The sequence below is a fragment of the Sceloporus undulatus genome, chromosome 2 (assembly GCF_019175285.1).
Source record: "Sceloporus undulatus isolate JIND9_A2432 ecotype Alabama chromosome 2, SceUnd_v1.1, whole genome shotgun sequence".
Classification (NCBI taxonomy): domain Eukaryota; kingdom Metazoa; phylum Chordata; class Lepidosauria; order Squamata; family Phrynosomatidae; genus Sceloporus; species Sceloporus undulatus.
The window spans coordinates 314,263,960-314,290,538 of record NC_056523.1 but is presented as its reverse complement, the minus strand read 5'-3'; the positions used below and the strand labels follow the sequence as shown (position 1 = coordinate 314,290,538).

Genomic DNA, 26,579 nt, shown 5'->3' with positions numbered 1-26,579 from the left:
CTTTTATTACTGTGTCAGTTGTGGTTGGTGTTACAATGTCTGTGGTGTGGTGAATCTGCTCCAATTTTTTGGTCTCAAAATTAGAAGTACTAAGGGCTGAGCCTATTTTGGCATACAGTAGTTTAAGCATCTTGAGCAGCTCTTTAAAGTTTGGACTACAGCCAGGGTGGATTCACTGGCTGGTGACATGAAAGCCACCAGCTGGCCTTGTTGTCACAGTCTTCCCTTTGTACGCCTTTGTAGTCTTTTGCATCTTCTTGCTGTCTAATGATTCCATCCAAGTGACGATTTTTGTGTAATGATCTTCACCTGCTTTTTATTTCCCAGAAATTTCAATGGCTTTGAAAACATGGTGCTCTCCTACATCTCTTTCTTCCCTCTGTTTCTCTACATTCTGGCCTTTCAAGCTAGGCAAGGCTCTTGGGAACAGCAACACTCACATGCTCTTGTAAGGCCACAGGAGTGTTATTTCTAAAGTGCGCTGCATTTTACAAAAGAGGAGGCTAATATATGCAGCTGCTGTGGCACTTCAGCCATTATCTCATAGATCATATGAGTTGGAGGGAACCACAATGTAGTCCAACCCCCTGCCATGCAGGAATACAGACTCCAAGCACTCCTGAAGATGCCCATCTAACTTCTGTTTAAAAATCTCCAAGAAGGAAAGTCCACCAATCTCCAAGTCAATCTATTCCATTGTTGAACAGCTCTTACAGTAAAAAAAAATTTCTTTCTAATGTATGGTGAAATTTCTTTTCCTGTAATTTCAATCTATTGGTTTTCATTTTTGAGCAGCAGAAAACAAACTTGCTCCATCTTCTACCTGACATCCCTTCACATATTTAAAATAAGTATCATGTCACCTTCCAGGCTTCTTTTCTCTAGGCTAAACATACAGAGTTCCCTCAGTTGTTTCTCAATGTGGGTTGGTTTCTAGACATTTGATCATCTTGGTTGTCTTTCTAAACAAACAAACAAGCTTCATTTATATACCATTCGTACTGCCTAGCAGATGTCTAAGTAGTTTACAACTGTAGCAAATTTGCCCCAACATCTGGGTACTCCTTTTAGTGACCTCGGAAAGATGCAAGCCTGAGTTGAGCTGAGCCCTTTTGCTGGTCTTGAACTCACAACCTTTTGGGTTTGAGTAAGTGGCTGCAATACAGGCATTTAACACTGCGCCACCAGGTCTCCTTCCCAGGCCATGTTCCAGTTGTCAATATCCTTCGTGAACGGTGGTGCTCAGAAAAGGACCCAGTATTTTGGGTGAGGTCTAAGCAAAGTAGAACAGTTATCAGGTCTAGAAACTTGAACATACAAAGGTTCTTTATACCAGCTCAAGCCTTCCAGTTTAAGCCTGATGTAGCAGAATGATGGAATAGAATCTTCAGATGGTAAAGTGAATGGTACCACTTCAAGATGGGTGACCCATTCTTTAAAAATAATCTGATCTACAACAATGCAGTCTTTTAAAAACAGCAAGAGGTTAATGCCTCTGCCTGGGCCTAAAACAGGTTAAATCAAGCTACCCAAAATGACTTAAATGGCAGATTGTGCTTCCTTGGCAGGGAATTTTTTCTGCCCAGGGGAATAGGCAGGGTGACCATCATCCTCCTTTTCCAGGACATGACCTACTTTTCAACCTTCTGTCCGTATATTTCTGTCAAAATGTCCTCCATTTTAAGCATGTTTGACACCTAGGTGGATCATTTTTTAACACACTACCCACAAAAGACACTCCCATCTCTTTGGGCTCCTCTGGCATATCTTCTGGCCATAAAACTGTTCATTGATGTTTATCACACTATGCTCTTAAAGAGGTACTTTCCAGTGTGACTCCTCTAGCTGCCTCCGTTGCATGCTGGGATTGGCAGTTTTAAGGAGGGTATTAGAATTCTCAGGCAGAGAAGTTCAGCTCCTTAAACCTGCCAATCCCAGCATGCAACAGGGGCAGCTAGAGGAGTCACACTGGAATAGTACCTCTTTAAGAGCATAGTGTGATAAACATTTGTGTCATCTGGTACTTAGCAGGTAAGGAAGAAGTAGATCAACAAGATGTTATTGCCACTACCACTAGCACTGCTGTTTCAAAAGGCTTGTTCTCACCAAGCAACCCCAAATCAAGGTTTATTATAGGGCTGTAAATGTCTAGGAGCCCTATTTTGTTAAAAAAAAAACACTTGTGGGAAGCTTTAGGAAAAAGCCTTGTATTGGATCAGGTTGGCTGGGTGTTAGGAGTAGAAAGCCAGGGTTGCACTTTTCTTTATTTCAGGAGCTCAGTGAAAGAAGGAAGACATCAGAAGTGTACAGGAGGGGTGTTAACCAGGGGTGTGGAGGAATGGTTTTGACAAGTTCATCAGAAAATACAGTGAGATTAAAAAATTCATATACAATAATATAGCTGCAAATAAACCACATGAAATGAATTTATGTTAGTGTTTTTAGCTTTTATTTTATAATTTCCTACATTTTTCTTGAACATCGTTACACTTTGTGGTGCCAGCTTCCTTTGCAGTATGACATCTGATCACCTTGGATATGACCAGGGCCCTCTGCCAAAACAGCCTGGGCACATGTGCCCTACAGGCGACACCTTGCCTGCCCCTGCGCCCCTGCCCCATAGATCACATCTGAGTGATGGCTTCCTCCCTGCCTTTTAAAAGAGAATAGTTCAGATTTCTCCAAGCAAGTGTGGTAGATATTATTGGCATTTCTTTCTTCCCATCGCTTTGTGCCTCATCTTAACTGCTGCTAATGTGCCTTCTGATCCGCATAATTATATAAGCCTATCAAATCTCCCCCGTGTGTACACTCTGTCTTTATGCTCAGGAAAAATGCACAGTAACTGAGAAAGGGGAGGTGAACGGGCCTGCATGGCGGGGTGTTTGTACTGAAAAGATACAACCCTATCAGACTGAAGTGGCTCATGCGCAGCAAATCCTTTTTCTTTTTCTTCTTCTCAAAACACGGGACTGTGTAACTTGCCAGCAAAAGTGGGGGACCTCTAAAAATGAAGAAGAGCAAAGCAGGAGGAGGGGGGGGGGAGATTGCAGCTATACCAATTAAGCCTAGCAGCAGTTTTGAATGTATTGATGGCCAATGGAACTGTTAAGCAAATAAAAGTAGCAGACGACCAGTGGACAAGCGAGGCCATAGGAACCTATTGATTGCAAACCAGGCTCTCTGATACATACTGAAGGATCTCTCCGAAGAGTTGAGCTTTGGGTAATTCCAAGCAATGTGCCTTCATTTGCAGATCCTGAAAATTGAACCAAAGCACTGATGTCTCTTGGACATGGTTATTTAATATCCTGGAGTTCCAAGGAGCCAGTCCTTATCAATAGATGCCATTTGCTCTCTTTTAGTTCACAGAATGCATTTTGCTTTATTTCTCTTGTAGGAGGATGGTTCCAGGTGAAAACAAGTTGACTCAAGCAACACTATGGCTACATTTCTGCACTGTTTGTGAATGAACCCACTCATAATGTGGAATGTCTTCTCTGTGAAATGTGGGGATGAAAGTCATTTTTCATCCCTGGAACCCCCAGCAGCCCACTCCAATGCACCAAACAAATTGTAAGTGATATGATATCACTTCCAGTTTTGTTTTCAGCTGATTGGCTGCTGACTTTCAGTTTCACAGCTGCAGAGGAGCAAAATAACTACATTTTGCACCTTCTTTGAGTGCTTTTGTTTACCTTTTAAATTAAAAGCAAAATGTAGTTATCAGCATGTTGTTGTGGTTTGAGCATTGATCTATGACTCTGGAGACCGGGTTCGTATAACCACTTAGCCATGGAAACCCATTGGGTAACCTTGGGCAAGTCATAGTCTCTCAGCCTCGGTATGGCAATGGCAAACCCCCTCTGAAGAAACTTGCCAAAAAAACTCTATGATAGTTCAACCTTAGGGTTACCATAAGTGAAAACTATGATAGTACATAACAACAACAAAAACTTTTTGAAATGAAAAACATACCCTGCACATTTCACCATTAAAAACTGGGATGCTTGGACCAAACAATATCAGCAGGTGGCCAAGATGGCAAATGGAATTGATGAGAAAGAACCCATAAACTTGAACAAACGGCAGCAGTTTGTTTTCCATGAGCCTACTGGGAAGGAATGTCCCTCCTACCTGCTTTCCTTTGCCAGAAGGGAAAGATGTTTTTATTCAAGTATGGCTTTTAATATAAAATCATGTTAGGGAGGCTTTATAGGAGTGTGTGTGCAAGTTGTTTTTTAACTTCTTACGTTTTATTATAATTTATACTGTTTTTAGCTAGATTATTTCAATTGTTTTTTTAAATTGTTATTGGAAAGTTTTTGAACCATTTTATTGGTGTACTGCTTTGAATCCCTTTCTGGGACAAAGTCAGAAAGAAATGAACTAAATAAATAATACTAAATAAGGGCAAGAGTCTACCTCCTCTGCTGTGTACTCCTTTTGCACTTTTAATTCAGGTCCAAAACACCTGTAGAATAATCCAGTTTGAAACTGTTTACCTTCCTTGCTCACCTTGGAAACCATAGTTTTTGTGTCACCAGAGCTGTCTGACAGAGATGGCTAAATGTCTCACAAAACTACAGTTCTCAGAATTCCCTAACATTGAGCCAGGGCAGTTTAAGCCCTAATGGTTGGGCCCGGGTTACTTGAGGGAACGCCTCTCCTGCATAATCCACCCCCACTCTCAGAACAACAGGTTATATTACTCAAACCCCTAAGGTGAGACTGGCGACTACCTATCAAAGAGCTTATACAGAAGTACGCCTGCTCTCTGGAATGCTCTTCCAGAAGAGATCCACCTCAGTGGAACAGTGGAAGCCTTTAAAAAGGCATATTAAAAACCTACCTCCTACAAGCTACCTCCCAACTCCCTGTAGTGAAAATATTCCCCAATTGACTATGTTGTATATATCCTTCATTTTAATATTGTTGAATTGCCTGTTTTTAGATAATTATGCTGGATTGAAAATTGTATTATTGCTCTTAATTTGCTTTTATTGTATTATGACATTGGTCATATTTATCTGCTGTCACTGCTTTGATCTACAAGGAAAAGCGGTATATAAATAAACAATTTATTATTTATATTAAACAGTCTCAAATGGGATTATTTCTGCAATGTGTTTAGGACCATTGTTTGTACCAGTGGAGCAAGCCAGGATGAAGAGGAAAAGTGGAAGAAGGATACTGAAACTATGACATTTTAAAAGCAGTGGGAGGACAGGAAGGGTACGGAAAAGCCATCCAATTTTTAAAATCAAATAGCTTGGGGGATATTTGGAGTGGGGGGGACTTCAGGGACTACCAAAAAGGGATTAGAGTGCATGTAGCCACTACACTCCGTTTTCTTCATCCATGCTGTATAGGATGTGCACTTGAACACTGCAAAAGGTAATGAAATGTGCTGTATTTTTGAAATTCCATTTTTTAAATAAAATCAAGCCCTCAACCTCTGGGCAGAAATCTAGTGACCCTTCAGGTGCTGTGGAGTGTAAACCCATCAGCCCTAGCCAACATAGGCAATAGTGAAAAATGCTGGGAGCTCAATCCAATAAAATCTGGTGGAGGTAGGCATTGGAAAGTTAGCATTCTTGAGTATGGTATTGGTCAAGTTCCTTGGATACATAATGACTGGGACTGGTTCAAGATATTCTGTAGACTGAGGCAGAAGAGCCAAATGGCATTCCTTATCCAGCTAGAATAGAATACATAGTACCTAAGTGAGCCAGTGACACATTGGCAGAAAATCCTTCAAGTTCCTGTTTTTATTTCTGGTAGTAAATATGTGGTGATAAAAGGAAACAACTAATGTTGTCTTATGGGAATGTAAATCCTCAGTTATTCCATCATCACTTACAAGGATGAATAATTATTACAGTTTTCTCCCTGCTGCAGGGGAGAAAAAAAAAGCTTCGGCACAGTATTCTCCCCATATTCAAGCATCCCAAAGTCTTCTGGGGGTTATTCTGGTGCAGAACACAGTTATTTTGCATACACAAAAAAATTGCCTTCAGTGCTACCCATGTTTCCTGCACATAGAACACTTTCCTGTGCAAGAATAACATTTTCTACATTTTTTCTACACAGAAAAATAGTCCAGAATGATTTTTTTTTTAAAAAAATTCATTTAAGATAAATTATACTGGAATAAAAGGGGGGAAATCCTCCACAATGCTTTCGGACATTGGAATTCTGGGAGAAAACTACACAAAATATTGCTGTATTAGTCTTCGGTAAAAGAATGAAAAAGAGAAGTCCCATGTGTTGTGTGATTGTCCAATAACTTTTATTTCTTAAAAAGCCCAAAATGTGAAAATATATAATAAGGCAATGTGGAAATATAATAAAGTTTTTATACATTATGATGTCAAGCATTCATTTATGTGTTGTCCTTTGTAATTTTTATATACAGGGCTCCCCCGGGTTACGAATTTAATTCGTTCCGCGGCGCCATTCGTAACCCGAAAAGCATTCGCAAGCCGAAGCCCCATAGGCGCTAATAGCGAAAGCCGCGATTTGGTGCGAAAAAGCGCCGAAAAGCACCAAAAAAAATTTCGTAACCCGAAATAACCTTCGTAACCCGGAACAATTATTTTTAATGGATTTTTTCGTAACCCGGAAATTTCGTAACGCGGCGCATTCGTATCCCGGGGTACCAGTGTAGTGCCCAAGAAGATGACCTTAAGAGTATCCACAGGCTGGAATGCATCATATATAACTAATAAAGGCTGCATCCACACTGCAGAAATAATCCACCTGGACACTGCTTTAACTGCCATGGCTAAATGCTCTGGATTTCTGGGAATTATAGTTCTGTGAGACATTTAGCCTTCTCTGTCAGAGGGCTCTAGTGCCACAACAAACTACAATTCCCAGAATTCCCTAGCATCCAGCCATAGCAGTTAAAGTGGTGTCAAACTGGATTATTTCTCCAGTGCAACCTAAGACCATCTTTCAGCATCTTGAGACAGTTCTCTCTTTTGTCTTGTGAATTTCAGAGAGTCTCTTCAAGTTAGCGCTGGTGCCTGGATGCATAGCCCAGGAATTTTCCCCATTTTTCTCCCACTCCCATTAACAACAGTTCTTCCTGCTGGATCTCGTTTTGGGAGAAAGGCAGTATATAAGTGCAATAAATTAATTAATAAATAATTTTTTGAAACTACACCATATGTTACAAAAGTGGTCTGCAGAACTGCTGATGTTCATAGGGACTGGAAGGAGAGTGAGTCAAGCCATGTACTGTGTATTGTTTTTACAGCAATTTAACAGGAGTGGCATTCCTCAGAGTTGGTCAAGGTCTGGCAAAAAGGAGACCCTCTCCACAGAACTAAAATTACCAAGATTCTTTGGGAAAGTGGCAGGCTTCTGTTGCTGTTCTGTGTTGTTGTGTTGACTCTGATGTATAGAGACCCTATCATGGGATTTACTCTGCAAGATTTATTTAGAGGATTTCATCTTAGGCAGAGACATTTGTCCAAGATCACCCAATGGGTTTCCCTGGCTGAGCAGAGATTCAAATCCTGCTCTTCTGGAGTCCTAGTCCAATGCTCTAACCACTACACTGTACTGGTTTAAAGAAATTGTTTGCATGTTGTTATATGCCTTCAAGTCAGCTCTGATTTATGGCAACCTTGTCATGGGGCTCCCTTAGCAAACCTTTTTCACAGGTGGGTTGCTTTGCTTCCCTCTAAGGCTGAGAGAGTGTGACTTACCCACGGTCACCCTGTAAATGTCCATGGCTAAGTGAGGATTTGAACTCTGGTTTCACAGAGTCTTAATCCAAAATTCAAACCAGTACACCATGCTGGCTATACAAAACATATCCACTCTCAAAGAGCTCCAGTCATTCACAAAATAGCAGCTTACAAAGAACTCAGGACTGATTCATAAATAATAAATAATAAAACTTATTTATATCCCGCTTTTTGTGAAAACAATCACAGTGGTGTACAACATTTAAAATCATACAAACATATACACCATATCCCCCCTTAAAATAGAATTAAACAGAGTTAAAATTACATAAAAACATTAAATCTAATAACGATGGGCAAAATCATAACATATATGGGAGAAATCATTTTATGGCTGAGTACTTTAAAGGCCTGCCGGAAAAGATCCATCTTAACAGCTTTCTTGAAGCTGTCTAGGTTGGTAATTTGACAGATCTCATCTGCCAGGCTGTTCCAGAGCTTAGGAGCTAATCTGTTCTTTAGGGGCAGCAATAGGTTCCTCCCAGAGGACCTGAGTGTATGAGTTGGAGTGTATCAAAGTAGGCGATTTCTTAAATAAGTTGGACCCAGGCCATATAGGGCTTTAAAGGTGATAACCAATACCTTGTACTGTGCCCGGAAACCAACAGGCAGCCAGTGAAGTGACTTCAAAATTGGTGTTATATGGTCACTCCTAGTTGTTCCGGTGACCAACCTGGCTGCCATATTCTGCACCAATTGTAGTTTCCAGACTAGGCACAAGGATAGCCCCATGTACAGCGCATTGCAAAAATCAAGTCTTGAGGTTACCTGTGTGTGTACTATAGTTTCCAGGTCTCCCAGTTCCAGAAAAGGGCACAGTTGGTGTATCAGCCGATTCAGACTAAGAATGAGACTTTGTTAGAACAGAAGGTGTATGGCTGTGAGAATTGAGAACCTCAGGCTAATGATCCACAACCAACTTAATGTAAAACAAGAAAGTTTATGGTATGATGCACAGCAGAAGTAACCACAAGCACATCTTTGCAGAATCTGAAGGCACAAGGAAAAGTTCCCACTTTAAAACCCCACCCAGGACTCAATCATCATGGCAACCAACCACCTTACAGTTGAAGAACCGTTACCTTCTATCCCACATTCCAAACCCCTTAGCAGGGCCCCATCCACAAGCCAAACCTCACCCGTAATATTCTACCTTATATTCCCAACCCCCAACACTATACAATGTTTTAACACAGAGAACTATCTAGATCAGGGGTCGGCAACCTGCGGCCCGCAGGCTGGATCTGGCCCACCAAGGCTTTCCTGCCGGCCCCTGTACAGTCCTGCCGCCGATTGCCGCCGATTTCCCCCGTTTTTACACTGCTCCGGCCGCCATTTTGTTTTTCAAAATGGCGGCCGAAGTCTCACGTGATCTCAGGATGGCAAAGGTCACGTGAGACTTTGGCCACCATTTTGAAAAACAAAATGGCGGCGCCCATCTAGGAGGCCCGGTGCAGCCCCTGGAGCACTCCAATAGGGCTCCAGGGGCTGCAGTGGGCCTGCAGCAGGCTCCACCTCGCCCTCCGCCCTCCTCCTCCTCCCTAAGAGCAGGGAAAGGAGGAGAAGCAGAAGGAAGGAGGACAGAGCGAGGGAGAAAGGGAACCAGGGAGCCAGAGCAGCAGCTGGAGCCACAACAAGGCGAGAGGTTGGTTCATTGAGGGAGGGGGTTAGCTGGGTGTTCTTTGTGCAAACTTCCCTCTCAGCACCCTGTGACTTTTCTGGGTTGAAACTGTGTGCATGCTTGCTGCAGTTTATTTTCAATTGCATTTTAGTAATTTCCTTGCTTGCAACTTTATTAGTATTATTACTATTACTACTTGCCCTGGGTGTTGTTTCTGCAAAATGCCCTCTCAATGAGAAAGAGGAGGAGGAGGAGGATGAGAAAGAGGGGGAGGAGGTGGAAAGGTGAGTCATTTCAGGTCTGCCTTGGGTTTTTTCCATAAATTTTTAAAAATATATAACACTTATTTTTGTTTTTTTATTTCATTATTTTTATTATTGCTTTTTATTTCATTTCATTATTTTTGTTATTTATGAAGGTGAGACAGTGTGACTTTCCAAAGTGCTGTAACAAAGGTCTGCTGTAACAATGATAGTGGTGGTGGTGGTGGTGGTGATGATAATGATGATGATGATGATGATGATGATGATGCTTCGGTGGAAGCTCCACCCCCAGTGTGTGGCTCCGCCCCTGGAGGGTGGAAGCTCCACCCTGGCATGTGGCTCCGCCCCCAGAAGGTGGAAGCTCCACCCCCGGCATGTGGCTCCGGTCCTGGAGGGTGGAAGCTCCACCCCCCGGCTTCGGCCCCCCAGTTGTCTGAGGGACAGCAACCTGGCCCCCGACTCAAAAAGGTTGCCTACCCCTGATCTAGATCAATATATATATTAAACATACAACAGTGATCATATATGAACTGAATACATGAAGTGAATATTAAATAACTGGATATGTCTAATATTCTACTTGATCTTAACTGGTTCTGACAATGGCTGCCTCTCAGGCATGCTTTCACAATGGATTTCCACACTAGTAAGGGACTGGATTAGTGAGATTCAAACCCTGGTTTTCTGGAATGCTAGTCCAACACTAAAACCACGATACCACACTGGTTCAGGATGGCACGATTCTGTTCAAGTTTGCCCTCTGAAATCCTATGAGGCAACTGTATGTAACCCTCTGTATCACAACCTGTCACAATAAACAAAATCTCCCCTGGCCTTGGTCATTTTCCTTTCAATATCACAGTCTTAAATCAAAACTTGAAAAAAACATCCATCTTTCAATTTTTATTTTTATTGGGGGGGGGGAGGATTGCATCTTGCTAGAAAAAAAATAGGTCAGAAACACTGCAAGGGGAGGAAAAATGCAATCATCTATAGATGTGATTGCACTGAGCCTCCTACATATACCAAGGGCTCAGTCATTACTTGTCTGACATGAAGTGAAACAAACAACAAAAAATATTGTACATGGTGTGCTTTGCATGCACATTAGGAGAAAGCATCTTGTGCACTGGAGCAGGTTCAGTAGAAGGAGTGAATCAAAAGCAAGAATACACTGTGGAAAACTTTAAGAACATAAAAGATATAAAATAGTCTTGCTGGATCAGACCTAGGCAGTGCTTGGAATGTTGCTTTAAAATTAGAAATTTACTGCATTTCTTGTTACTTTCTCTATTGATCAGGTTGTGTTTCATAACAAGTCATCAACATGTTACCATTACCATTATCCTGTGTTGTTGATTATTTTGAAGAGGTTAGAAAGCCCATATAAAGCTCCCCAGCTCCTGAATCGGGATTGCAGACAGCAAGTCACCTCCGTGCTGCAGAAAACTGACTTTTTGCCCTTTCCTTAAACCAAAATCCAAGCCATCTGGGACATGTGCAGCTTCATTGCAACAATAAGAACTCTCTGAAAAGCCTCCTGGAAGCGCTAATGGTGAGGTTTCCAGAATGCTGTAGAGTTAAATCTTATTTTATTTTTAAATGGTTATAAAATAAATTTCTTATTGTGTTGGGAAACACTGACAAGGAAAATCCTTGACTGATTAGAATCTTTACAGTTCACGACTTAACCCACACAAAGTTCAAGCAATGCTTATTTGCCCTGGCTTTTTTTTTTTTCAATTTCTACCCACGAATTTTGCACAGAAGGTCCAAAACTATGAATAGTCTTCAAAAACTGTTTGGTTTTTGAAGACTTCTTTGCAGTGGGAAGAAAATTATTTAAAAGACTCATTGCTTCCTTCAGGAATGAACTTAACAAGCAGAGGGGGTGCCTTACCCCCAAATGCTGGGGGGAATTTTGTTCAATACACATTCGTGGCACTGGTGCTAGGACACCCTAAGACAGTGGTCCCCAAACTGTGCTCTTTAAGGGATCGTGGACTTCGGCTCCTAAAATCCCAGACTATTGGCCAACGTGACTGAGACTTCTGGGAGCTGAAGTCCAAAATCTCTTAAAGGGCACAGATTGGGGACCACTGCCCTAAAGCTATAGTTTAGAGCACTCCCAGGAAGATCTGCTTCCAGGGGACGTTGTGGATTGCTGTTAGCTTTGCAAATAAGTCATGCATGTCTCATGTAGCTTGGCATAAAGAACAAAATAAAAAGTCAGGGTTGTTTTTGTTTTGCAGGGGCAGGTATAGTAATGAATACTATAGTAGGTATAACAGGTATAGTAATGAAGATGAGGGGAAACTCATCTTCATTGCAAAGGAAGAAAACTCTATGGAACCTCTGTGCTGCATATTCATTTTAATGGTTATTATTAATACAAGGAAGTAGTTACAAGAAATTGTTACATTTTACAGTGCTACTTCCATGCTTTGTACTGAGATTTTGGGCATGTCTGCATTGACCAAATAAATTGATCTTACCTTGTTTTCACAGCAAACAGTCCAGTTGACATACGGGACAATCTGGGCCAAATCCAGAATTGATTAATTGTATTAGTTGCTCTCCTGCTTCACTTCTTTTACCTAGTTCAAATCTTCATACAGTTTTTGGTTCTTCTTTGCTTCCTACTTTAGCATCCCAGTCACCTGTCATTATCAAGCAATCCTGTTTTGGTGTGCCGCTTTGCGTCCATTTGTTTGGAGAAAAGCGGAATATAAGAAATTATTGTTATTATTATTATTATTATTATTATTATTATTATTATTTCTCCCTGAACCCCATCATAGAATCTCTCAATATCTTCTTTCTCTGACTCTCTGGTTGGTGCATATATACTTGGATGATGGTAATGTTTATGGGTTTTCTCTGCAGCCTTATTGACATGATTCAATCTGACTTTGCATTTTATCCTTTTATCGCTCTTGCTATATCTCTTCTCGCTATGAAAGCCACCCCCTTTGTACATATGTTTTTGGGTTCCTGAGTAGTACACTGTGAAGTTATCAAAATGACCCATTCCTGTCCATTTTAGCCCACTCACTCCTAGTATTGCTGTTTATGCATTCCATTTCCTTTTTAACTATGTCTAGCTTCCCTTGGCTCATACTTCTCACATTCCATGCCCGTGCTGCTCTGGATATTATTTGTTTTGCTGAACATATGTTTTTGACTTCCCATCTTTTTAAGTTCTTCTGGGCCCTTGATCAATTCTCTATTTGTGATTTCCCACTATGGCTCCTCTTTTGCTCTCTGTTTGTGTTCTAGTCCTGTCTTATTTTTATTTATTTTTTGGATTCCCCCAACATGCCCTCTGTTCTGCTCCTTTCTCTCCCCCCCCCCCTTCTTTGTTCTGTCTTGGATTGTCTCATCCTGGGATTTTCTTGGCAAAAGGTTACTGTGATAAGGTTCACTTTTGCCTCCCTCCACGTAGTGCCAACATGTGTTAGCTATGATGTCACTTGTTTAGGGTTGGAAAGACCCTCCATACTACTACTACTGCTGCTGCCCAGTAGGTGCCACCTTAGTGTAACCTTCTTTGCCTTCTTTGTCTCATTCCTTTCAGGTCTGTTCTCTTTTCCTGTCCACCTCCCCCTTGCCACTTCATTCATGCTCTCCAGGTCATGATGGTCCAGATCTGGCATCCTTTGTCTCTGCCCATCCTCCTCAGTCCCAGATTCAGAAACAGAAAAGGAAGCAATTTGGGGCAGTGGTGGCAGCTGATCTCCAGCTGATCACCCTGCCAGCACTTCTCTGGTCATCTGTAGCCCCATGTTTCAGCAGCAAGTAGCTGATATCCAGCCAGCCTCCCTGCTGGCACTTATCTGGCCTCCTGTGGTCACACGTTTTGGCAATGGTGGTGGCAACTGATCTTTGGCCAGCCTCCTTTCCAGCACCTCTCTGGTCTTCACCAAACCTACTTTTAAGAGGCAGCAGCCACTCAAAGAGATGGAGGTCTGCTCTGCTGGTGATTGGGGTTCAGGAAGATGACACTTCCCACCCCTCCCACCAGTAAGCAAGGGTACGACAATAAATTGCCTCGGACTGTCACAGCCTCAATCCCTTGAGGGATTGTTGCACCCTAATCACCAGCCAAACAGAAGTCCATTTCTCAGTGTGGCTGCTGCCTGTTAAAAGTAGGTTTGTGGGGGCATTTACAATTAGGGCACTAGTGGCATGGATAATGATTACACAGTGTTAGTGAATACAGAGCATTTAGGAGTCTATAACTGCGAGACAGAATGGTAGCCAATGACTGCAGGTCAGAATGATGCAGGAAGAGAGTTGGGGTGATATAATAAGCAAACCAGAAGCCACCATAATGCAAACTATTAATTAATGAGCACTGGCATACAAAGGTTGCTGACTCCAACAAGACTTTCCCATCCCTACATTCAACAATGAGAATTTCTCTACCAGACAGCAAGGGAGTTTGCTGTTTGTAATTCAGATTTGGAATGCTCTTCTGTATGTATGCTGGCGGAGGTGGAAAAAGAGAATACTTTTTCCAATACTTGAGGCTCATTTATACATTCAACCATGATAAAGCTTGAAGCTTTTCTCTCCCTGGCATGTTAGCATAATATATTTGGTGTTGAGGGGGTTTGATTAATTTCAAATATGCCGTTTGCCATCCTTTCCCCATTTGATGGTGGTTAGCTTTGCAGATTTTATCCATCCTAAGGCCTGCTTATGGAAATCTCCAGAAATGTGACACACATACACACACATACACACACACACACACAATTTCCATAAGCAGGCCTTAGGATGGATAAAATCTGCAAAGCTAACCACCATCAAATATGCACCCAAGGAAAGGGAAAAGAGGAGGCATTGAAGGAAATCTTTCAAGAGGCAATATGGAGCCTTGGTCAGCCAGCAATAATCAAGGTCATTACAGAACATGCAGTGAGTGTCAAGTGGATCCCGTAATATTTATGATCCTACAAGCAGGGTTGAGGGTAAGATGGCAATTGCCTTTCTACTTTATGAGGGCTATATACTGCTGACAGGCAGTGGAAAAGAGGGCAAGGGGGGAAAAATCAAAATGACTACCAAGGTAGAACAAAGTGTTATAAAAAGAGGAAATTAGGCCAGCTCCAGAGATATTTGGATTGTGTTTCAAAAGCAACAATTTCGCTAGGCTCAAATTCTGTGTTATATGACAAGAATGAAATTGCTTCACATCTATACAGTGATTTCTGGGCAGCCAGTGTAGTCTGCGGCCTAATTCCTACTTACCTCTTCATTCGCTTCCTGCACTGATTCCTGAAACCGGTTCAGCAAACAATGTGGTTCCCACTATGTTTGCGCCGGTTTCAAGAATTGGTGCAGGAAGCAAAAGTCGCAGCTTCCTTGCCATGCCTCCCTCTGTCCTCCTGGCCATACTGGGGGCAGAGGAGAGGCTGGGGCGGAAGGAGAGAGGCAGGCCGAGAGGACTGAGGATGGAGCAGGCATGGAGGCTGGGGAAGCCGCTGCCAATGGGAACCAAGGTGGATTCAAATCCAGTTTGATTCCTCCTGGTTCCCACTTGGGCTGAATCTCTTTATTTCCAAATAAATCGATTCAGCCCCAAAAACACCCCATTTTACCAGTGGCTTTTTGACATGGGTTAAATGGATAAAACCTGGGATAAATGGGTAGAAACCATGGTCCCCCCTTTCTGAATCACTTCAGTGATTCAAATTAAGTGGGAACCATGGTGTTTTAAACCAGATCATTTGGAATTACAATCTAGTTTAAACCATAGTGGGAACAAGGCCTAAGACTTGGACTAGGATATGGGAAATCTAGGTTCCAGTCCCCACTCACGGTGTGATTGTAGGGCTGTGAATTTCTCTCAACCTAATCTACCTCACAGGGTTGTTGTGAAGAAGAGAGGATGGGAGCGTTCTATATCCCTTGAGCTCATTCATGGAATGGCAGGATATAAACATTGCTAATTAAATAAAAAATAAAAATAAAAATAAAAAGAGAGCCAATGAGATGAAATGGTCTGAGTGTTGGATGAGGACACTAGAGGACCAGAGTTCAAATCCCCAGTCAGCCATGGAAACCCACTGGTTGACTTTGGACAAATCACACACTCTAAATCTCAGAAGAAGGCAATGGCAACTCCTTTCTGAAGAAATTTGCCTAGGAAAACCCCATGATAGATTCACCTTGGGGTCACCATAAGTCAGAAATGACTTGAAGGGGCACAAGAACAGCAATAAAATAAAAATAAAAGACTGAACAATTCACATGCATTTTACTGTTGCAGTCCTTACAGCAACTGCCCTGCAAGTTGGGCCTGAGCTTTTATTATCATCGTATTGTTGATGGGCAGAAGCATGAGATCATAATAATGGTGTGGTTGTTAGAACCAGGCACATTTCTCTTTAATTTCAAGGATGCATCCATCCACACTGCAGAAATAATTCAGTTTGACATCAGTTTAACTGTCATGGCTCAATGCTATGGAATTCTGGGAACTGTAGTTTGTGAGACATTTAGCATTCTCTGTAAAGACGCTCTAGTGCCATCACAAACTACAATCCCCAGAATTCCATAGCATTGAGAAATTTAGATTGTAAGCCTGAGGGCAGAGAACCATCTAATTAAAAATAATAATAATTGTAAGCTGGTCTGAGAGCCTTTAGGGCTGAAGGGCTGGGTATAAATACCATAAATAAAAGCTGATACATGAACACTGAGAGGAGGGAGATAATTGCATAGTTTTCCCCCCCCAATCCGGGCACAGGTTGACACTATGTATGAATGGATATTATTGTACAGCTTCGTGCCCAGATTGGAGGCATCCTGTACTTGCTTAGAACTTCTCCCATACTTTGCAATGAACAGAAAAATACCATTTTTTGCTAAGTACAGTGGTACCTCGGGATACGAAATACCCAGGTTACGAATTTTTCAGGATACGAAAAAATCCCATAGGGATTTATTGTTTCGGGTTACGAAAGTTTTTTCGGGTTACGAAAAAAACTCCGGCGCTATTTTAAATGGAGCCGCGGCAGAGCCGCGGCTTTTTTCCCCATTAGCGCCTATGGGTTTTCGGCTTACGAAGGCTTTTCGGGTTACGAAAGCGGCCGCGGAACGAATTATTTTCATAACCCGAGGCACCACTGTAGGGGAGAAGTCCCAATCAGATATGTATTGCCTCCAATCTGGGCACAGAGCTGTGCGATAACACATGATTTCAGGCCAGTCTCAACCCATACCCAGATCGGGAGAAAACAGTTGGTGTGATAATCTCTGAGGATCCACATTGGCATGAATGTAGGATACCCCTAATTCCAACCAATATTTACTATGTCACTGTCTTTCATATTCCTGTTAGTTATCCTGACTGTGAATTGGAGCTTCTGCCTCAAGGTTTTACCACTGCCTTACCAATATACTGAAATGTATTGCTTTTGTCCCAAGCATGTTTCCTTCTGGCCAAGATGATTGTATCATTGTGTCTCAGATTTTACTAATAAGGATAGAAAGAATATTCAAAAATACTTGAAATTTGCTTGCAAAATGAATTTCTTCAGTATTGGAAGACCCTCATCAGGTTTTGTTAAAGGGTGCTCAACAATGGCTCCTTTTTATCCTAGGGAGAAGTGACCAGCGGGGTCCCACAGAGCTCTGTCCTGGGCCCAGTGCTATACAACATCTTTATCAGTGACTTGGATGACAGAATTGGGGGTATACTTATCAAATTTGGAGATGACACCAAAATTAAGACAAGTAGCTAATACCCTACAGGACAGGATTAAAATTCAAAATGACCTGAATAGAATAGAAAGCTGGGCCAAAGCTAACAAAATGAAATTCAACATGGAGAAATGTAAGGTACTGGACTTAGGGCAGAAAAATGAAATGCACAGATATAGGATGGGGGACACCTGGCTGAATGAGACTAGATGTGAAAGGCATCTGGGAGCCCAAGTAGACTACAAGTTGAACATGAGTCAACAGTGTGATGCGGCTGCTAACAAGGCAAATGCGATTTTACGCTGCATCAATAGAAGTATAGTGTCTAGATCAAGGGAAGTAATAGTTCCACTCTATTCTGCTTTGCTCATGCCCCACCTGGAATATTGTGTCCCGTTCTGGGCACCACAATTCAAAAAGGACATTGAGAAACTAGAGTGAGTCCAAAGGAGGGCGACTAAAAGGGTGAAGGGTCTGGAAACCATGCCCTATGAGGAACAACTTAGGGAGCTGGGGATGTTTAGCCTGGAAAAGAGAAGGTTAAGGCAGGGATGTAGCCAAGGGGGGGGGGGAGGTTCTTGGGGTCCGGACCCCCCCTTCCGTTAGAAAAATGAATGGTGTGTGCTGCTGCGCCGCCGCACTTAAGCCCCGTTATAATGGTGGCACTTAGTCTGGACCCCCCCCCCCCTTCCTAAAATCCTGGCTAAGTCCCTGGTTAAGGGGTGATATGATAGCCCTGTTTAAATACTTGAAGGGATGTCATATTGAGAAGGGAGCAAGCTTGTTTTCTGCTGCTCCAGAGAACAGGACCCAGAACAATGGATGCAAGCTCCAGGAAAAGAGATTCCACCTCAACATTAGGAAGAACTTCCTGACAGTAAGGGCTGTTCGACAGTGGAACAAACTCCCTCAGAGTGTAGTGGAAAAAACACCATTTTCTGCACAAAATCCCATCCACCTTGGGGTGGGAGAGAGCAAATAATAAGTCTCAAAGTGCAATAGTCCTTGAAAAAGTACACTGCTTTTGATGCCTTTTTCGCAGCAAAAGAACAAATTATAAGGTTATTAGTTCTTCCCTGCAAGAATGAAATTTACAAAGATTTATATTCCTAACCAATACACACGTCATGAAATCAGTGCATAGATTCAAGTGACGGGGTAGTGCATGGGTGCAGCCATTCCCATAAAAACCAGTCTGGACCTCTTTGTGGAAAAATCTGACATGCGGACATTTGCTTCAAATCCCCACAGTGGCACATTTTTCATTATGCCATGTGTCATTATCAGGAAGTTCTTCGCATGAACATACAAGAAAACATTCCATTTGCCTTGTAAACCATTACCCTCGGTGATTCATCGGTTTAAATGACAAGAAGGGGAACTGCCACTGTGCCATAAAAAAAATCTTTTGGGCTGCATCTATGGTACTTGTACATCAGAAATCTAATTCACTTGAAAGGTTTCAACAAGAATGAATCTTTTACAGCTTCCCTCTCCAGGTTTCCTGGTAAATTTCTTGAGGGCTAAAGGAAGGGAGGGTTGAGGCAATAGGAGGAAAAGGAGGAGGATTTGACCTGCCTTGGCTAGGCTAATTGCCAAATTGTCTTGCCGTCCCCTGGCTTCTCTGTCGTCTAGCTAATTGGATGGACTCGAGTCCTGGCTGCAAGGCAGTTTTGAAATGAGACAGGTCACTGGTAATATGAAGCTTTGGTCATAAATAATTTGAAGGAGCATCATCCCACTCTCATTCATAATGTGCCAGAGGGAGGTGGTTCCCAAAGCTTTTGCTGCTATAGAAGCCAACATAGCTATCTATAGCCAGGATAGCTACTAAAATAATCCTTTTTAAATTCAAAAGGAAAGGGGGATATTATCATTTCTATTATAGTTACCATTCCTTCCGTCAGCTTAAGGCAGAGAACTTTGCTCACCCAGAGAGTTTCAATGCTCAGTGAGATGTGGAATCTGAATCTCCAAAACTCCAGCCCAGTATTCAAATCATACACCACACTGATTCTCAATAGCACACAGTTAACTGTAGCACTGAAAAGAATGTATGAGTGACAACATGCAGTGTTACCCCTGAAATCTGTCTTCATATCTGACTCACTGGCACAGGGAGGAGACCTTTTTTTGCTGGTCTGGATGGAATGAGGGCAGAGGGAGAAAATGTGCGAGGGTGCAGATCTGTTGTACCATGCATCCAACAAAGGTGCAACAAAGTACAGTTTGTCCTCCATATCCATGGATTATGCATCTATGGATTCAACCATCCACTGCTTGAAAATATTTTTTAAAATAATTCCAAAATGCAATTTTGCCATTTTATAACCCCATTGTATATAATGGGATTTGAACATTCATGAATTTGGGGCTGAATCCACACAGCAGAAATAATTCATGTTGACACCACTTCAAGTGCCATGGCTCAATGCTATTGTATTCTGGGAATTGCCATTTTGTGAGACATTTAGCCTTCTCTCTTAGAGAAGATGCCACTACAAACTACAATTCTCAGAATTCCATAACACTGAGCCATGGTAGTGAAAGTGGTACCAACCTGGATTATTTCTGTATTGCAGATGCAGCCTTGGTATCTACAGGTTTCCTGGAACCAAATCCCAACAGATACCAATAGCCCACTATGTATTTACGTTCCAGCTACCGTTTTGATCCCCTCTTTTGACAGAGGATTTCATCCCATCTTCCTACTAACTATATTGTGCCGTGCAGGCTTTTTCTGGTTACATTTTTGTCTCCTTTTCTGTGAGCAAAGGAGTTGCCTGCCCTACTCTGTGTCATGGTGGGACAATTGGCCAGGATGGCACAATTAAATAGGCAGTGCCAAGAAAGAGTGATAAGAGCAGCTAAAGACATCTCTTAGTTAAAGAGAGTTCTCTGGAACTGGCCCTTTTGATCACAGGGAAGTAAAATAAGTCTTGTGGTTTACCTGAGGTTCACCCTCACTTTATGTTACAGGACTTGAGTGATGGAGATCCTCAGGTGGGACTTCTTTCCAACAAGGTAGGGTGGGCAGCAATTCAATATGTTGGGGGTTTCCTGGCACTCAAGTGTTTCACTCAAGATTCATTTAGTGGTGGCCCCCTGCCTCAGCAAACCCTACTCCATGTGTTCCCTCCTTTGCAACTCATGTTAAAAGATCATAAATACTTTAAATAAAGTGGCCCTGTTTCCAACCTATGAGCTGAGCCTCATCTCTTTATTTCCAGATGGGTCACCAATAAACTACATGACAGATGCCACCATCAGATTCATTGTCATCACTAAGGTGAACCTTGGATCACTCTTTGGCCATGGGGTACAGATGATAATTGTTTATTACATGTCATTGTTAATTGCGGGAAAGAAATTGAAAATTGTTGGCTGCAAATCACACTTTTCGGGGTAGTGGGGAGGTGATTAAATTTGTGGTCTATAAGTATTCCTCTTGATCATAGCCCCAGTATTTGAGCAGTTAGGCCAGATCCGCCTGGGGTTTTCTTGGCAGAGTTCTCAAGGAGTTTGCCATTGCCTTCCCCTGAGACTGAAAGTGTATGACTTGCCCAGGGTCACCCAATGGATTTCATGGCTCAGCAGGGAATCAAACCTGGTCTCCAGTCATAGTCCAATTCTGACTCTTACCTTAGGCAATTACCTGCCATGATTTGTTTAAAGTTAGCATATTGTGTGTAGTAGTATATAGCCATTGTAGAACAGTAGGGATTTAACAGAGATAACATAGAAAGGAGGATAGCTCCTGGCTGACTTAAAAGATCATTTCTTGGTGAGAATGTAACAAGAATGTGAGGGACAATGTAGAGGATGAAAGGTGCAAAACTGTTTATGGAGAATTATCCTGTCATGAACTTGAAACGGTCTAAGATTTAATTACAGTTCCACTTTCGCTTACGCAGGTCATCCATTGCCGCCCCCCCCCCCATGCATAAGGGAAAAAATGTGGATGCCAAGCCCCATTCAAATGAATTGGGCTCGTGCCCATGGCGGCACACGCATGGGCATGCACACAGGAGCATGTGGCTTCCACCATATGCTGGAAGCGCGTAAAAACGCACCCCTAGTAAACCGCGCACTGTAGTTAATTTTAATGTTTGCTACTCAGTTCTAACAATATAAGTCATACGTCTCTATAGTTTTTTAATAAACTGTTCTGGGTTTTATTACTGAGCCTGAGATTCTGAACTTTGGTTACCTCTGGACGTTGACATACTTAGCTAGGGCCGGTTACAAACCAGCCTTTGGGACGTCCGGAGGACGTCCCATTTTTAAAAAGGGGGCGTCTCTCTAGACGCCCCTGGGCCTAATATGGACTCGCCCGTACAAGATGGCGCCGGCCCTTCTACATGGCCTGCGCCATCTTTCGTACTCAGACGCTGCGAGCGTCCGTACGCTTCCTTGTCCTTTGTGACATGCAAGTGCGCCCCCTGGCGCCTCGCTACCTCGCAAACGCGCACTCTAAAAGAAGCTCCATTTTGGAGCTTCTTTTTCAGTCTGCACGGGACCGCGCCGTGTGAAGGCTCCGGCTCCCCCCCCTCGGACTAACCGGCGCGGCGGCAGACCACCGCAAAGCGGCGGTTTGTATCCCGCCAAAGATTCAATGGCTCTACTGTAGTTGAATAGCAACTGGTGGCGCAGTGGTTAAATGCCTGTACGGCAGCCATCATTCAAAACCACAAGGTTGCGAGTTCAAGCCGCAAAAGGGCCCAACTCGACTCAGGCTTGCATCCTTCCGAGGTCGCTAAAATGAGTACCCAGACTGTTTGGGGGCAAATTAGCTTACTTGCTAATTAGCTTACTTGCTGTTCACTGCTATGATCTTTGGAATAGTGGTATATAATAAAACTATTATTATTATTATTATTATTATTATTATATATTATTATTATTATTATTATTATTATTATTATTATTATTACGTAGTAGGCCCAAGTATACTTGAATCTAAACCTACAGTTGCAATGAACTTCCCCAGAAGGCTTTATACATTTAAACAAGAGAACAAGAGCGAGAGATTTTGGGGTGAGGTGGCAGGACATTACCATAGTGTCATGGTTTGAGTGTTGGACTAGGATCTGGGAGACCAGCGTTAACTACTGTTTTGCCATGGAAGCCTCCTGGGTGAAGGCAAACTTCTCTCTGATTAAATTTTGTCAAGAAAATTCCAGGATAGGGTTGCCATAAGCCAGAGTCAACCTTTGGCCATATAACAACCACAGATCAGGACAATGTGTTTTTCAACTTAGACAGTTCTGTGCTTAGCACTTAGGCATCATAAACATGCTATGTACAAAGCCTCTTATTTGCGAGGATTGCCCCACCACTGGATTCACAACCAAGATGTAACTGCACTGAGGTAGGCACATCCGGGAGTTTGGGCTAATTTACAGTGCCTGCTGCAGAACACACATCTTTCCCATACACCCGACTGTTCCAGCTTAGCAGGGACAACCCAATTAATCTAATGTTGAAGCACTATCTCACTGCTTTTAAACTGTTCCAGTTTCCTCCTCCTGGCTTCCTCCTTTGCTTCCAATTGCTACAAACGGAGGGACTGTACACACAGATTTAAGGATGGCGCGAACGCTGCCCCCTTTCCTAGCAGAACCAGGGATGTGCAACCCGCACACCGCAGCTCCAATCTAAGCCTTTCCAGGGTGCAAAAAGCAGCTCCTTTTTGCACACGGAAAGGTGAAATAGACAAACACAGCGCTGTGGCTATATGATGCTCCTTCAATGCTGCATTGTCCAGAACACAGTGCCAGAGGAGCGCCGTGACACCATGCACACCAGGTGGAGCAGTGCACAGCATCACAGCACCCTGGGGGACGGAGTCAGGGTGTGTGGTCATGTGGACGCGACGCCTCCAACTCCCACCAACAGGCCGGACTTAATGGCCAGTCGAAGAGCCCCTGTGTTCAAAGTGCAAAAGCATTGGGATGATTCAGGAGAGACAAAGGAAGTACTGCTTCACATAGTATGTATTGTTATTTATATTTAATTTAACCCCCATCCTGTCTCCTGGCATGGGACCCAAAGCATTTATATATAATTTAAATTGAAGTTCAACTAAAATCTTATTTTATACAATAAAGTTGTATTTTACAATAAGAATTGAATCTTGTGCTGGGAGAGAAATGGGATATTGAGGACTGATTGAACAAAACAATTTTCTTTAAAAAGCATATGGTTAAAAACAGTTAAAACACATTTCAAACATAATTAAAAGGAAAAAAGAGAAATGCACAGCATGCCACTTTCAGATAGGGTTGCCATAAAGTCAGGACCTCCAAACCAGAACAAACGTAAGGACAATTTTACCTCAAATGTGGACATATTTTTTTTCAATGGGAGACACACAAAAAATTGATATTTTTAAAATTTAATATAATGCATGTTTCTTAGGCATGATCAAAATGGAGGACATTTTGGCATTATTCCTAGACAGAGGGCAGAAATGTACTTCCCTTTCGGGCCAAACCCCCCCCCCCACATTCAAATTCCAAACAGCACCATTGGGTTGAAACATGGCCGCTTGCCATATTTCAGAGGCTATTGCATAACCACCAACTCTTTGGGTTTCACACTGAACATGGGTTCACATGACAAGCATACTGAACATGTCAAGGTGGGTTTAACAAGAAGTGATTTGCCCTCGGATTCCACTGACTTCTCAGAAGTGTGTTACTATGGTCAAGGGACTTTGGTTTTTCCTTCACTGTGCATGAGTTGTAAAAATCAGAGCAACTTACACTGGCCATGGACCTCAGAAGCTGCTGGCTGATGACAATCAATCATCATCATCATCATCATCATCATCAACACCATCATCATACATCATCAACATCACTGTTAAAACAAAGCAGCCCTGTTAGCATTAAAAGCACCAAAAATACACAGAAATGCACTTTGGAAAGTCACGCTGTCCTCGCCTTCAGAAAAAGTGAGTGCATGCCCTCAGAAGCTGGCTGATATCATCATCATCATCACACCACCAACCACCACCACTACAACATTGTGTAAAACAAAGCAGACCTGTACAAATGGAATGGAACTCCTCCTCCTCCTCCTCCTGCTACTCTCTTCCTTTCCTTCCTCCCCCATCCCGCTTCCTCCCGCTCCTTCCTCCTCCTCCTTCCTCCTTCTCCCCTCCTCCTCCTCTTTCCACCTTCTCCTCCCTCCTTCCTCCCTCCTCCCTCCTCCTTCCTCCTCCTTCCCTCCCCCTTCTCCTCCTTCCTCCTCCTTCCTTCCTCCTCCTCCTCCTCCCTCCCTCCTCCTCCCCTTCCTCCCTACCCTCCTTGCCGGACCCTGGCCGACCCACGTGGGGAGCAAATACAGGAGGAGCTCCTCCTCTTGAGCGAGTTGGCCAATGGGGGCAGACTGGAGCTCCAACAGCCCCACCCCCGCCACAGCCATTGGCCGGCCAGCCCCAGGAGGAGAAACTCCTCCTACTTAGCCTGTGCGCGGGCCCTGAAAAGCTCCAGGGCAGGAAGGTGCTGGCCGGTGGCAAACGCTGCAATCGGTGGGGCTGCAGCGACGTGCAACGCGCGGTGCAGCAGCACAGCGCAACGCCCGCTGGAGTGGCACGAACATGGCCAAACGCTGCCACCCACACCATAGATGCCAGCCGCTGTAGCGACCTGGGGCAAAACCCGGGTCCAGGAACGAACCTGAACGGGGTGCCCCTGCCTGGTTCAAAAAGCGGGATTGTCCCGCCTGGGGGCGGGACATGGGAAACCTACTTTCAGAACACCCTTCTGCAACACCCTTCTGCCATTTGATTTCAGAATCAAAGTCCTTGCCTAAATGAAAGACCTTTGCCTGCCAGTGGAAGCAGACCATTGGACTTTCACCTGGAAGGGAGTTCTGAGTCTGGGAGCAGCCACTAAAAAGGCTCTCTCCTGTGTCTTCATCAAATTGTCTGGTGCTAGTGATGGGACAGATAGAAAGCCTCCCCTAAAACTGAGTTGACTTGAATAGTTGATCTAGGAATTCATTTCATGGCAACCAATTCAAACAGATTGACTCTGCCACTGTTATTGGTTTTTAATAGTTAGGTAATTTTAAATCTTATTGTTTAATCTTTTTTAAGGGGGGATACTTTGTATAATGGATGTACTATTTGGAACTGTTGTACGGCTGTCTTGTTGTTGTTAACAAAAAGCGGGGTATAAATAAAAGTTTTATTATTGTTTTTATTAGATTTAGAAGGGATTAGAAAAAAAACTTAATTGAGGATAAGACACCAAGGGCTTGCTAGCCAGGATCAGGTGCAGTATGCCTCTGTTTATCGCTTGTTTGGAAGCATGAGTTGCAGTTGCACTCAGAGCCTGCTAAGGAACATTTTTGTGGGCATTTGGTTGATCACTACAGGAACAGAAATGCTTGACTAAGGGCCCGAAGAGACAAGCCAAAATAAAGCTGCTTCGGGCCACTTGGAGGCATGCTATTTAAATGTTGCATGTGTCCTAAGAGGCTGGAAGCCATGCCAAAGCTCACCCAGTCCTAAAGACTGGAGCGTGGCTTTTGGCACGGCTTCTGGCCTCTTAAGATGTGTGTGCCATTTAAACAGCATACTTCCAAAGTAACCCAAAGCAGCTTTATTTTGGCCTGTCTGTTAAGGTCCTTTAGTTCTGGTGTTTGATTCTGGCACAAAGTTCTTCTTACATTCCCACTCTCCATTCAGAAGTGCCTTGAGAAGAAACTTTTTTTCTAATACTATCCTAGTATATTGGGGTGGGGGGTGGGTGTGTTCTTCCCATGGCCATAAAGCTTCTTAAATGAAAGAATCATTGATGGAAAGAAACTTGTTTAGACCCATCTAGTATTACAGTTCACACTTGCTTCCAGAATAACACTGGATCTAGCCCCGAATTCCCCATGGTATCCAGCCAGACAGCTCCCCCAAAACTTGATACATTGCTAATAATATATCGACTGTTTACAGTGTTTCAACCACTTTCTCTGCTGGCATGACAGTTCTCATGCCCAAGCCAATTGAAATATTTCCCCCCACTAGATTTCATGATCCGCAGCATTCTACAGCAATCTTGTTTTCAGATGATAAAGGATGCCTAGCCCCCTTGGAAATGTGCCTCCTTTTTTTTTTTTTCCCCCAAAAGATGTTTGCAAGAAAACAAAAAGTAAGAGATAATAATAACAACAGAGTTTATAGTGCACCCACCAAACGCGAGACTAACCTTTCAA

General features: G+C 43.0%; 1 long non-coding RNA gene across 1 annotated transcript in view; it reads left to right on the top strand.

Annotated features, from left to right (window-relative positions):
- The first annotated feature begins 9,355 nt into the window (after positions 1 to 9,355).
- LOC121922353 overlaps positions 9,356 to 26,579 on the top strand; it is a 21,266-nt gene continuing 4,042 nt past the window's right edge. Inside the window, exon 1 of the long non-coding RNA XR_006102141.1 lies at positions 9,356 to 9,405. This is a non-coding gene — a long non-coding RNA (uncharacterized LOC121922353). The remainder of the gene's footprint in view (positions 9,406 to 26,579) is intronic.